The sequence below is a fragment of the Carettochelys insculpta genome, chromosome 1 (assembly GCF_033958435.1).
Source record: "Carettochelys insculpta isolate YL-2023 chromosome 1, ASM3395843v1, whole genome shotgun sequence".
NCBI classification, from domain to species: Eukaryota; Metazoa; Chordata; order Testudines; family Carettochelyidae; genus Carettochelys; species Carettochelys insculpta.
The window spans coordinates 172,323,556-172,337,174 of record NC_134137.1 but is presented as its reverse complement, the minus strand read 5'-3'; the positions used below and the strand labels follow the sequence as shown (position 1 = coordinate 172,337,174).

At 49.2% G+C, this 13,619-nt stretch overlaps 1 long non-coding RNA gene across 3 annotated transcripts in view; it reads right to left on the bottom strand.

Moving 5' to 3' along the window:
• The window catches only part of LOC142006900 (uncharacterized), a 109,358-nt gene extending 95,990 nt beyond the window's left edge, over positions 1-13,368 (bottom strand). For 2 of the 3 annotated variants that reach the window (XR_012643851.1, XR_012643852.1), the window contains exon 1: positions 13,309-13,368. This is a non-coding gene — a long non-coding RNA (uncharacterized LOC142006900). The remainder of the gene's footprint in view (positions 1-13,308) is intronic. The other variant, XR_012643853.1, reaches the window with a different exon arrangement.
• Between the last annotated feature and the right edge of the window lie 251 nt (positions 13,369-13,619).

The following is a 13,619-nucleotide window of genomic DNA, read 5'->3' as shown; positions in this document are numbered from 1 at the left end:
CTGCTAAAGCAAGGAGTGGGAGTTGCACAGATTAGCAGTTCTGTACCCAATGAGGTCCACTCTCTTGACAAAAGGGCCCCCTGGAGCGTCTACACAGTTTTTTTGTCCACCATTTCTGTCGACAAAACGCATTTTCTGTGTAGCCGCTCCACAAATTTTGTCTACACAACCCCAGTTTTGTCTACACAACTCCCTAGTGCAGACGGACAATAAATAAGGTGAGCTCATGGGGACCTCTGACCGCATTCTGTATTGGATACAAATAAAAAATACCGTATCAGAACAGACCTCTGCAGTGTCATATCTCTTCTCCAGCAACACCCAGTCCCATAGAACATCATAAGGGGTTTCGTGCCTTTATGTGATGTGCTTTTGAGATGCATTGTGCAACATAGTCTGACTGATTACAGGTTTGACCTCCCAGGTGATTTATCACAGTCAAAAAGCATGTGTGACATGCTGTTCCCTTAACTGACATGCACATGGCAAAACTTCGCAAGGAGTTTTCCTGTTTCACTGAATTATTTAGTGTTCTGATCCATTCTAATTATTCAGTGTTGAAAACATAGGGCACTACATTGCTTTCATGGCAATATCTGTGCAAGCCCCTTAGAGCCCTCAATGCTTAATACTGTGAAATCTTTAATATGCTATTACAGGCAACTTCCCCACTGCTTACTGTCAGCCTATATTTTGATGTGACATTTTTGCTATATACTGCCCAGAATAATTCACTACGGAACACTCTTTTCAGTGTATTTGTTCAATGTATGGTCCCTTAATATGCACATACATGTATTCCATTTCAGAAAGATAATCAGGTAAGAAACAAAGCATCTGTTACATCCTTCAAAACCAGTAAAAGGCTCCTGGAATTAATCATTAGCACTTAACTCTACCGCAGATATAGCAGGATTACTACTGCGGTGATGTTTCTTGTTAGTGGCACGATTTAAACTGAGGCAATAAAAGATTGTTTGCTTTGGGAAACTGGGAAATGTGAAAAATAAAAATCTGTTCAGTTCAAATTGAAATTGCAGTATAATTTGTCTTCCCTCATAAAAAAAACACCCAACAAGTTTTGAGTCTAAGAAAACATCGAACTTGAAACAAAAGTACATGTTTTTTTGGTTTCATTTCGGGTTGTTTGTTGGATTTTTTAACCCTCTTTCTGAAATTAACACATTTCAATTAAAGCTGTTTTTTAAAACTGAAGGTAAAAACGTTTTATTTTGAAATGGTCAAACTAACTTTTTTGTTGAAAAGTTAGTTTGTTGAAAAATTTTATCTTTAAATATTGAAATACATTTCCATTTTTCCTATTTTTTTCAGTTGCAACTATTTGCCAGATTTGACCAAAATTTGCTCATCATTTCAGTGCCCTGAAGAATGCATTTTTTAGTGAACTTGCTGTTCACTAAAAACTTTTACCTAAGTCTACCGGGTATTTCATCTGATAGTAGTTTGTCAACCTCTGTAAATCAGAGGTCTTCACCAAATTTCCAAATTAAGGAAGTCATTTGCCCATTCCCCACGAAATGGCTATAACTAATGCTTGTAACTGGTTGGTGATAAACAGTAGATTTTTTTTTAAAGTTCTATCGCTAGAGTTTATTTTCTCTGCCATAATGTTAGAAGTTAGCATCAAAAGTAGCTATTTAGTCTATTTATACTGCACCGCCCCAGGTGTCAGGGAATCTAGTATTTAGATCTGTATCTGGATGTGAACCTTCCAAAAATTCAGACAAGTTGAGATCAGATGTTCTAGTCTGGTCCCACCCCTAATCAAGTATTAAGCAACAACATGGAATTTTTGTGTCTGTATCACCCACAGCCCCATGTTCAGTCCATAATATTGGCAGCACTAGAACTGGTTCAACAGCAGTGTAAGGATCTGCAGTGTTGTGACTCGAACCTGGTTCTGTGAGGCGGCCAGTGGCTCCACTCCAGTGTCTACCAGCAGCCGCAGGCGAGATGTAGGCATTACAACGCAGATGGTGCGGAGACAAACACCACAGAGAGTACTGCCTCAGAAGGCCAGACTTATAAGCTTACTTCATGGCCTCTGATTGGTCCAGGAAATCTATTTAAGCCCAGGAGGAGCTCCAGAAGTGCCTGTGCAATGAGGAGGGCCCCTTACCATTCAGCATGGCAGACCTGCATCTTGGCCTGCTCCCACCCTCGACCTCTGACTCCAGGCCCACCCTAGTGACTTCAGTACTGGGCCTCTGACTCCAGCTTCTGATCCCAGGTTTTTGTTCCTGGGCTCTGATTCCAGCTTGGGCACTTGAACTCTGTCTCTGGCTTCAGACCCTGGCTTTGCCCTTTGAATTCTGACTCGGTTCCTGAGCCTGTGAACGCACAGCCCCATTTCAGACACCCAGCCTAAGCCATTGGACTTTGGCACCAGCCCTGACTACCAGGTCTGACTGCCCAGTCCCTGGCAGTGACAGGGCAGCTGTGAGGAGGAGCAGTGTTGGCAGACCCACTGCCCAATCAGGTTTGATTCAGTGGCTTCTCCACCATGGAGGAGGAGAAGGTTGCCAGTTGGAGGAAGGGTCAAAACTGAGCAAATGGCATGACCTGATGCAGGGGGGAGTGAAGGTATCAGGCCTTCTCAGGTTTGATTCCATCACCCCTCTGTCATGACCTGAGCATAAGATTACTACTGGGCCAGTGGTAGGCTGGCCTGGCCAGTTGTTGTATGGATTTGCTAGTTGTTAGAAAAATAATTTAATCTCCTGACACGGGGCTAAATATTTGCACTATTTTGCCAATACACTGGGATATCGAGCATTAAAACTTTCTGTGTCCAATGTAGGATGTGGCCGTGTCTCCACTCCTGCCATTTAAATAAGATCACAAGTGTTGAAAATACAGCAGCTGCCTGCCCCCCGGCACACAACTGCACTGCGGGGGTTTGTCACAAAGGGGAGGTGAGTCTCTGTAAGCAGCTGTTGAAGGAAAGGGTGTTGTAGCACTGCTTAGTGGAAGGCATGTCGGGGTTTCGGCACTCCTGCCTGAGCACTGTGCACCAGGTTATAAGGCCACGTGTTCAATTTTGACTGCCCTCTGCCCCCCACTGCCACATTGTATGGAGCGGCTGGACCTGAGTGGGCAGTGGGCTGGGCAGTGCTGCAGTTCCTAACCACTGCCATACAGCTGCCTCTTACACCAGGTAAGGAGCATGATACACCCTGCTCCCACCTACTGTTTCCTTCCCTCCTCAGGCCCAGCTTCTCTGACCCAAGCCTCCTACAGATCCTCTGCAGAACCCAGTCCTGTGTGGAGCCGTAGAAAGGGGTGACATTCAGGTGATCCACACTTTTGCACGAACCCATAGCTTTACCCAGCTCTTCATTTTAAGCTCCTTGCTCAGGCAATTGAGAATCAAGGGAAGTTTCATCTGAGTGGCAAAGTAAAGTCGAACCACTCAGAACCATTTTAAAAATAAATGACCCTCCTCTGTGTTTGCGAGGGTACATGGCCGTAACATTCAAAACAAGGGGGCAAGAGAAATTCAATTTGAAAAGAAACCTCTGCCAAACTTCTGCAGATCGTAGAAGAGCATCACTGCTGACGAGGGGAAAAAAATCTATCAGGATGCCATAGTAGGTTCTTTTTCAAGTCAGCTATTTTCACTAAGACAATTAATTTAATAGTGTCTTCGTAATTATGCAAATTACTCACTTGTTTGTTCACTTACATAGACAGCATTTACTTTTTTATTCACAGTTCTCCAGAGACTCCAACCTTGCCACTAGCATAGTCCATTCTTTTGTGTCTGAAGTGAGATGACTCATCAGGGGCCACAGTTATAGAGCACAAAGCCAGACTTTGAACTACAATCCTATTTCCTCCCCATCCTACTCCTGTTTTTAAAGGCTGGTCTGTGCAGTTGTTCCTCTTCCCCACCTCCACCTTTCCAAAATAAGGAGGGAGGCAGGGACTGGATGGCTCAGGAGACTGGACATTGCCTGTACAGTCTTTCATCTAAAAAGTTACTAACTCAACTTCACCTCAGGCAAGTAGTGGGTGAAATTCCTTGCAAACAATTATTTATGGGGCTATGAAAAACAATTCACGGTTCTCAAGAGAGTTCCTTAGGATGCCAGTGTACACAACAAAACAGCCACTGGCAAAAGCATTAATTATAATGAATTAATTATTAATTATTTTTATTTGGAAGTCTCAAAGGTTTACAGTTGTGTCTACAATAGGGCTGTATCTACGCTATGGTCCTTGGAGCGGCACAACTGTACCACTATAAGGTCTCCTGCATAGCTGCCGTTTGCCAGTTAGAGAGCTCTCTTGCCAGTCTAATTAAGCCACCTCCAGCAAATGGCATTAATTGTGTAGATGAGAGAACCTTTCCTGCCAACATCCACCCCAAAACTTTTGCTCGTGAATCTTATGTCAGTTGGGGGTGTGTTTTATCACGTCCTTGATCAACAAACATGGCAGTGTAGACACCGTCTAAGAAAAAAAGGATCTTTCTACAACTTAATAGCTAATATTATAAGCCATAGGCTACGTCTACATAAGAAGCCTATATCTGTCGAGATCACTGTCACAAGGGATTCCCTGGCAAAATTTCTGTCAACAGATTGTGTCTCAACATAAAAGCGAATTGCTCTTTTGATCCGCTCTATTGACAGAATGTGGCTACATGCTCTGGCTGCTCTGTCGAAAGAACCAGCCCCAAAACCCCAGAAGAGAGGCTCACATGGAGGGCAAGACCTTCCTGGACCACTGGCCCCCTGTACCCTTAAAGGCCCCCCCAGACCCACGCTTCCTGTCCATGCTGAGGCTTGCAAACTTCGTTGAGGGAAAGCAAAGCCCTTGCAGGATTCCCTTGCCATTTATGTGAGAAGCATTTCTTCCCAGATTGTTACCATGCCAGAGGAGCCCCTGGGCTTGCATTGAACTGAGGCTCAGCTGCTGCTGGCCCTGCCGCTGGTCCCAATGGGTGTGTTTCACTGAATGTGGGGGGATGACCCCAATAGGCAGCCCATGGAGCATGCCCAGGGTGCCTCAGTGCCCCGCCCACCATCACCCCGTGGGTGCAGGGCAAGGGGAAGACCTCCTGTGGACACAGAACTTCCAGGTGTGCAAGGAGACCTTTCTCGAGTTGCTCACCTGGCTTGCCCCTGCCCTCCAACGACAGGACACCAGCATGCAGCCCGCCATCCCCCTCAAGAAGCAGGTTGCTGTTGCCTGGTGGAAGCTGGCCACCCCCAACAGGGGGAGAGGGGGAAATGGGAAGATGGGAGGGGACTGTGGAGCTCACTGGGGCCCAGGGGCCCTATCTCCCTAGTCTCTCATGGGTGTGTCTGGTCTCCTCTCTTCATAGGTGGTGGGGGCCACCAACATGATCCTGCTCTGGATGCTTGTCCACACCACTGACGTGAATGCCCTCCTGGCTGGCTTCGATGCCCTCAGTTTCTCCAGTTTTTTCAGGGCGCTGGATGGGACACACATCACCATCTGGGACACAGAACACAGCACCACATGCCACATTAATAGGAAGGGCTTTCACTCCATGGTCATGCAGGCCCTGGTGGACCATCCTAGACAATGCCTGGACACGCATGTTGGATGGTTGGGCCAGACCCACAATGCCAGGGTGTTCAGGAGCTCCATCCTGTTCCAGAGGATGAAGGCGGGAACTTGTGTCCCCTGCCAGGAGCTGGCTGTTGGGGACACACAGATGCCTTTGTGCATGGTGGGGGATGCGGCCAACCCACTTATGCCAGGGCTGATGAGGCCATACACCAGGCACCTGGACCCCACCCAGGAACTGTTCAATATCCACCTCAGCCAGGCATGGAGCCAATGTGAGTGCACCTTCCTGAGCCAGCTGGACGTGGGGGAGCAGAATGTCCCCCATATTGTGGCTGCCTCTGTTGAACCTTCCATGACCTGGTGGAGCTGAAAGGGCAGGACTTCCTCCAGGATTGCGCAGGAAGGGGGTGTGCATCTGGGAGGCCCTGTGGGAGAGCTTCACATGGCCCCCAATGACCCTCCCCAGGGCACCCCAGGGAGCGCCCTGGGCCTGCAGCCCTCCCCATTCCCTATCACCACCCCTCCCTTTGCCCACCTCCCCAAGGAGGGATGCAGGCTGGTGCTTAAAACGACCCTTTTACTCAACAAAATAGAGCTGTGTAAAAAAATAAACTTTTGAGACAGAACTATTTACAATATGCAACTTGCATGTCTGTCTACAGTTGGGGGGAGGGGAGCTTGGGACAGGGTGTGAGAAGCAGCTCAGCTGGGCGGGGGTATTACTCCAGGGAGGGGGTAGAGAGCCGTGAGCCATGTTGGCTGCAGAATCCCCTCCTGTCCCGGGTTCGGGGTCCCGACTGGTGCTGGGATCATGGGGAGGTGCAGTGGTGGGAGGGGTTTGGTGGGTTTGGGCTCAGCAGGGGGAGCAGGGTGGGCTTGGGGGGGGGGCAAGGAGGGCAGGAGGTGCCTGTGGGGGCAGGAGTGCTGGCCATGGCCATTGCCCACTGCAGGGCCTGCAGCAACACTTGGGGCATGGAGTCGGGGGAGCAGGGGCAGGAGGGGTGGGGTGGAAGGGGGTGCAATGGCAGGGGGAAGGGGAGTGGCGAGAGCCATGGGAATGGTGACCTGGGCCACCCAGGCCTCTAGGATGTCCAGGAGGCGCTCCACCTGGAGCAGCCGCTGGTCTGAGGCCTGTGCCCGCTGCCGCTCCTCTTCCTGCCGCAGACACTACTCCACAACGTCATTTTGCCGCCGGAGGGTGACTGTGTAGGCCCAAAGGCTGTCGTCGTCGGGGCAGCAATGGCCCCTCTGGCTGTGAGGAGGCTGAGGTGGGGGTGGGGTGCCAGCTCTTGGGGGCACCACACCTGGTTCCACCAGCTCCAGCTCCTCCCTGGGGCTGCCGGGCTGCACAGGGGGGCTGGTCTGGCCTCAGACAGTGCAGCTGTAAGGAGGGAGGGGGATGGTGAGTCCTTCCACAGCACAGCCCCCGAGGCCCCACCCCCACCCCCCACAAGTAGCAGCCCCCCACCCCCAGGCCATGAGACGGGGCTGTCCTGGGTGTGCATGCCCATGCCCCATGCACAGCGGGCCCTGTCGTGTCACAAGGACTGGCCTGATGGCAGCCCCACTCAGCCTGACAGACTAGTGGTTCAGGGGAGGGGGCAGCAACGGAGAAGCCCTTGCTTGGATGGTGGAAGAGCCTGGCACAACCTGGCCCTCCCTGGGGCCCACCCACATGCATGTCCATAAGGGTGGGTGCTGCCTGTCGCCGGTGGGCAAGCCTATGAGTGGAGAACTGCACTTCCTGGTGATGTACGTGGCTCGTCCGTTCCCAGGCATGGCAGGGGAAGGCTGTTCATGCAGCCCCCTGTGTGGCTGACAACAGGCCAGCCCTTGTGCCTGGGGCTGCCTGCTGGGTCCGGGTGGGATGTGCTGCCATGGTCACTGGGGCATGACGTGGGTTCCTGGCTGAGCCGTCCTGGTGAGGCCTGTGGCATGCCCTGCCTACCCACCGCCAGCGCAGGGGTGTGTGACTGTGGGGTACTTACTGGATGTCCCACAAACAGGCCTGGAGAAGCCTGTACCAAGTCTTGTCACTGGAGGGGCCCAACTCCAGGGTGATAGTTAGGGTCCCCAGGCTGGATTCAGAGTCCAAGGGCAAGTCCTGGGATGGGTCCGGTGGAGTTCCTGGGTCCTGGGGCACCACCTGCATTGGGGAGGCCTCCTCCATGACGTCCACTGTCTCCTGCCTGGGTGCACCGTCATCGCCCCCGTGGAGGTGATCCAGCTCCTCATAATTGGGGCAGGGGCCATCCCTCACCTCTGCCGTGCATCCCAGGCATGCATGTAGCCCTGGCGGAGCTCACTCACCTTGGCCTGCGCCTGCTCCAGGATGTGGGCAGGGTGGCCGTGGTCTGACAGAGCTTCAGCGAGGCGGGCGTAGCCCGGGGCATTGTGGTGCTTTGGGGTGGGGTCCAGCAGGACCAGTTCATCACCCAGTAGGGACAGCAGGTTCTGGAGCTTGAAGCCAGACCAGGAGAGGGCCTGCTTTCTGGTGCACCAGGGTGATGCCTGAGACCCCTCACCAGTGTCTTGTGAGGGGCTGGGGAGCGGGTCTCAGGCAGCTTGGGACATGTTTTTGTTTGTAGGCAGTGGCTGCTGGGGTGTGGTGCTGGCACTCTGCAGACATGCCTCCCCCTTCCTGCACAGGGATTCTGGGGCTTCCTGTGCCTTTAAAAGTGTCCAGAGGCACAGACCATAGAGCTATGATTGCAGTGGGCAGGCCGCCTCCCAGCTCCAGCTGGCCAGTGCCATGGAGGACCGCTCTGTTGACAAAAGGGCCCATGGAGCATCTACCAAGCTGTTTTTTTGACAGACCCACTGTAGAGAGAGGTGTTATACCTGAGCAGGGAGGGGTATCATGCTGCCAGTAGACGTGCCATGTTTTGCTGACAAACTGCTGACAAAGCTCATTTTGCATGTAGACACCCTGCACAAAAGCTTGGTTTTGCCAGAAAAAGCCTGTGTAGACCTAGCCATAGTGTACAGCTATAACTATACTGGAAAAAGCCTTCTAAGCGTAGACAGGGCAAGTTGTAATTTTACCTCCAATGAGCTGATTGCCTGCAGTTCCCCTGAACTAGCTAAACTGAGGTAGAATTAGCACATCTGTTGCCCATCTATGTTAGGACTGTACAACGTGCTAGCTATCACACGTCTTTCCTCTAGCTGTGATCTACCACAAATGGTCAGGGAGAGTGAGTTACACTCTCTTCTGCCTTCCTTCTTGCCCAGGGAAAAGTACGAAGGGAAGATGAATGTAGGAAAACTTGCACTGTCCCTTGACCCAGTCTCTGGGTAAACAGAGGATTCCTAAAATGGCATTATGGCACCTTTCATCCTCATTAAATTTGCTTCAATAAATTTTGGGGGCAATGCACAGCGGAGGGAATAAGCCAGCACTTACAAATAAACCAGTGCATTCAAGGAAAGAAATGGATAACAGATTTTGTTTATTTTCAGCTGTCAGAAGAATTATTATGATGTTCAGAACACTGACCAAAGAATTATTGTAAAGGATATGAAAAATACCCTGAAGGCATCCTGCTAGCCAGCGTTACAAAAGCAACCGTGGCATTAATGTGCAGGATTATTATTTTTTACATTTACTGTGAGGTCAATGTGCCTGGCACTGGAATGAAAAAGAAAAGACAGATCTGGACCCAGGAGGCTTACATCTGAAGACTGCGATCCTGTTACTGGATTAACAGTTGTGGACAGCTGAATCTGTAAGAGTGCTAGTCTCTGTATGGCTACAGTTACACTACAGTGCTCTGTCAACAGAGCTCACTGTTGGGAGAGTTTTCCCAATAAAACTTCTGTCGACAGAGTGCAGCCACACACACAAGCTCATTGGGAGAGCGCTCAGCTCTGTGGAGAAAGCTCCTGGGCTCTTGACAAAACAGGCACGGGGCTGCCCACTGTTGTGGATGCCCTGTCTGTGGAAAGAAGGTCCCCTCAAGAGTGGCCGCACAGCTTTTTGTTGATAGAGTCTGTCGACAGCAGCGTTCTGCCTCAAAGCTTTGAGGCAGAACACTGCCGGCAAAAGTGCTGTATATTGTACAGATTCTGTCAACAAAATGCATTTTGTGTGTGCACGTGCCACGAGTTTTGTTGACAAAACTGGGATTTTGCTGGCAAAACTTGCTAGTGTAACCATAGGCTGAGCGAGGGGAAATCTGTCTGAATGGATCCTGGTGCAGGATCAGGGCCTACCGCATATAACTAAGGCCCTTCATTATACTAACTTTTAACCTAAATTGCCCTGGGTTCCACAAAAGCTATTATTTGGGTTTAAAGCCATTTTCAGCTGAGTTTTGGACCACTCAAGTACAAAACAACAATTCCCCAGAAGTGACTCTCTGCTCTTGAAGGAGGGATGGCAGCTCAGGAACCTAGGCAGCCCAGGTGAATGAGCCATCCCCTCTCCTTCCAGAGCAGACTAAGACAACATTGCGGGCCACACGGACACAAGATCTAAAGGTTGCAGGCCAAACATAAGAATTTTATTTTGTAAGACCTTGTAAGACTAGATGATGGTAATGGTATGTAAAGATTCTTACCTTATGAAGCCTGAAAGATTTGCCACTAATACTTTTTGTGGATATCATAGGGCTGTAACAGAGCAGCTTTCTTATGCAATGAATAATTTTATTAATACCATTTTTGGCAGGGTAAGGGATGGGAGTGGGGGAATATATAAATTTATTTCCTCCAAAGATCCATGAAAAATGCATGAAAAAAAATCTGATAACTATATGGAATGAATACAAATAGAAAAACAGCACTGTCTCCAGCTCTGAAGAAGTGGGTCTGCCCCAAGAAAACTCATCACCTAATAAATTATTTTGTTAGTCTTTACAGACTAATATGGCTACCTCACTGTTACTATTCAACAGTAGCAACAGTAACAGTTCACACAATTCAAACCGAAGAGCTGGTGACTTTATCTCCACTGTAGCTTCCCTCGGATTATTAAATAATGGAGAATGGGCTTCGATTTGTCAAAGTCTGAAAAATTCTTGTCCAACTCACCAGACAGAGTTTCAATTTTTTCTGCAAAGCTTGAAAAATCTGCCACGATGTCATCTGCTATCAGTTCATGGCAAGAAGCAAAAGTATGCAAGATCATTCTTCCATAAACACACGCTGAACAGCTGAAGCTTCTTGTGGAAAGCTTCAATGTGTTCAATGAGCTGGGAAACATTCTGTTGACTACCTTGTAAGCTCAGGTTCAGTACATCCAAGCGAGTTGCCAAGTCTGCTACGGAGGAAACAAAATCTTCATCTTGCATTTGATTTTGATATTCACGTGTGTTGCCAAGTTGCTCAGTTTGAAGAAAGAAAAGGATCTCTTTCCAAAGAGCAGAGAAAGGCTGAAGACTCTTCCGAGCACTCAGCCACCTGATATTTGAGTGCAATGGTAGGTCACTAAATTCTGCATTCAGTTCTTCAAGGAAAGAGATGAATTTCCTATGTTTCTGAAACATGTTGCTGCTTCTAACTGAGTTCAATACGCTTACAACACTGTGCATGACATCACTCATCTATAAGATCTTGCCACATAACACCTGTTGGTGAATAATGCATTGTAGTGTGATTCAATCCACTCCATTTTCCTTCAGCAAACCAACTAACAACACTTCACTACCAGCCATGGCTCTTGTGCCGCCAGTTACAATAGAGAAATACTTTTGAAACCCTCCATATTCACCAACAGCAGAATCAACAGCTGCACAAATGCGTGAATGTTTTGAATTACCGTCCCAGGGTTGCATTCTGATTAGCTCTTCATGTACCACAAAATCCTCATTTACAGTACATGTGAATATGAGCATGTGGCTTATGTCACTGATGTCTCTGCTTTCAGCCAAAGCCCTTGGAAAGTATTTACATTCCTTCATTATACCTTTCAGTTTGAAAGAAACATGCTCATTAAGTTCACTTACCCTTCATGCAACCATCTGAGACAAAGACACACTTTAAAATTTTCTGGCCACTTTATCCTCCTCAAACGCTTGTGCCACCTTCACTGCACATTTCTTTATCAATTCTCCATCTCTAAGGCAACATTTAGACTGTGGTTGCTGTTTCGGGATACTTTTGTATCCCAAAATAGGAACTCTGTGGCTTTTCCCCATGCTCAAAATAGGAGCGCTATTTCAAGTCTGGTATTCCAGTTCTGCTACCCGTCGTTGTGCGAGGGGCAACAGAACCTTTGAAATAAGCCCTTATTTTGAAATAATTCATGCAATTTACATTGCAAAAATTTCATACGTTATTTCAAGATACAACTGCTGTCTAAATGTAGCCAAAATAACTTATTCTTTTTTTTCACAAGCATCAAAGCAACTTCATACGATGCAAAGCAAACCAGCAGTCATGTGGCACTATAAAGACCAACAACATGATTTATGAAGTGATGAGCTTTCGTGGGACAGACCCACTTCAAAGTGGATCTGTCCCAGGAAAGCTCATTACCTCATAAATCATTTTGTTAGTCTTTAAAGTGCTACATGACTGCTGTTTTCTTGTATTAGAATACAGACTAACACAGCTACCTCTGTTACTATTCATAAGATGTAAGGCTTGCAGTGTGAGGCTTTCCACACTTAAACACCGCTTCCTTTTGTTCCTGATAGCTTTTTAGGTCCATCAAAATATCCGTCCATGATTTCCCTACATACTGAGGATACTGTGTGCTGCGCATTGTCTCATAATGCTGCCTAATATTATATTCTTTCACCACAGCAACAGTTTGTAGATACACAAGACATAGCAGCTTTCCATCGCTTTCAAGGAGTAGAAATTCTCCCCCCCCATGTCATGCGAACACTCCGTTTACCACAAGAGTCCCTTGCTTTTCCTGTCGGATGTTCATTCTGCGGGTTGCAAATTGTGAATCTCTGACTGTGCTGTTACTCAGTTACTAGCATGGGTGGCTCCTCAGTCAGGCAGGGGAAGGCTCTGCCTTCCCACACAGAAGCCACCGACGTGCAGGGGAACACCGGGCCTGTGCTGGCGCTATCACTCCTCTCTCTGAGGTGGTGCCGTGGAATGTGTTTCTTATAGATGGGGCAGGGCGTTTGGGAAGGCAACGCAGCAGGCAGCCTCCTCAGCTGCTTGCCCCCTGAACCTGCATGAAACTTACGCAGGGCTTGACTTACAGTCCCGCAGGCCTCCCTCCCTCCCACCCCCACCCCCACGGCCTTCAGGTTCAGGTTTGTTCAACGCTCCTTCTCCAAAAGGGGGGCCAGCCCTGCTCTCAAGAGACCACCCCACTCAGCTCGCTGTCCTGCTGCTGTTTGCTGACCGGTTTCTCCCTGACTCCCTGCTTGAAGCCTCACCCCGTCTCCTCCTCCTCCCTGCACCTCAGCCCCGGGTGGGCAAAGCGGATTCCTCCTTGCTGTCCTCTCCCCCTTTGCCCTCTCCCTGCTCAGCTGGCTCCGGAGAGTTCTCTATCCTGCTGCGTTGAGCCTGCCTTGTTGGCCTCTGCGGAGTTCCATCTCCCCTCCCTCCCCGGCTGGACTGCCCTCAATTGCCCCAGCCCAGATTCTGCTGAGCGCTCCCCTTGCCTTCTCCCTGCCCAACCTCTCCCCAGTCCCCTCACTTGCTAGTGTGGGGGGTGGGGGTGGGTTTGGTTTCCTTCTCCCAGCCCAGCTGCTGCAAAGCCCAATGCTCTGGGTTCTCTTCTCCTCCCCAGACACTCTTCCCACAGTCCCACTTTGAAATCGTTGAACTCACAGTTGGATGTTTCTTCTATGAGCTCTACTGTGCCACAAATACAACGCTCCTGCATGCGCACCCTGTTCAGCAATGACGTACGAGTCCCTTCAAAGAGACTCATTCTTTTTACAGATAAGGGAAATGGAGAGTAAAATTAGGTAACCCTGGAGATATGCGCAACCAACACAACTGCTGCCCCTGACAGGAATGGGAAACTGCTCCTGTCAGTGGCGGCAACCTGACTCTTACACCTCTGACAGGAGCGATTTCCCGGTCAGTGTTCCAGGTCCTGTACGTGACGGAGAGAAGGGAACCCCTCAACTTGTGCA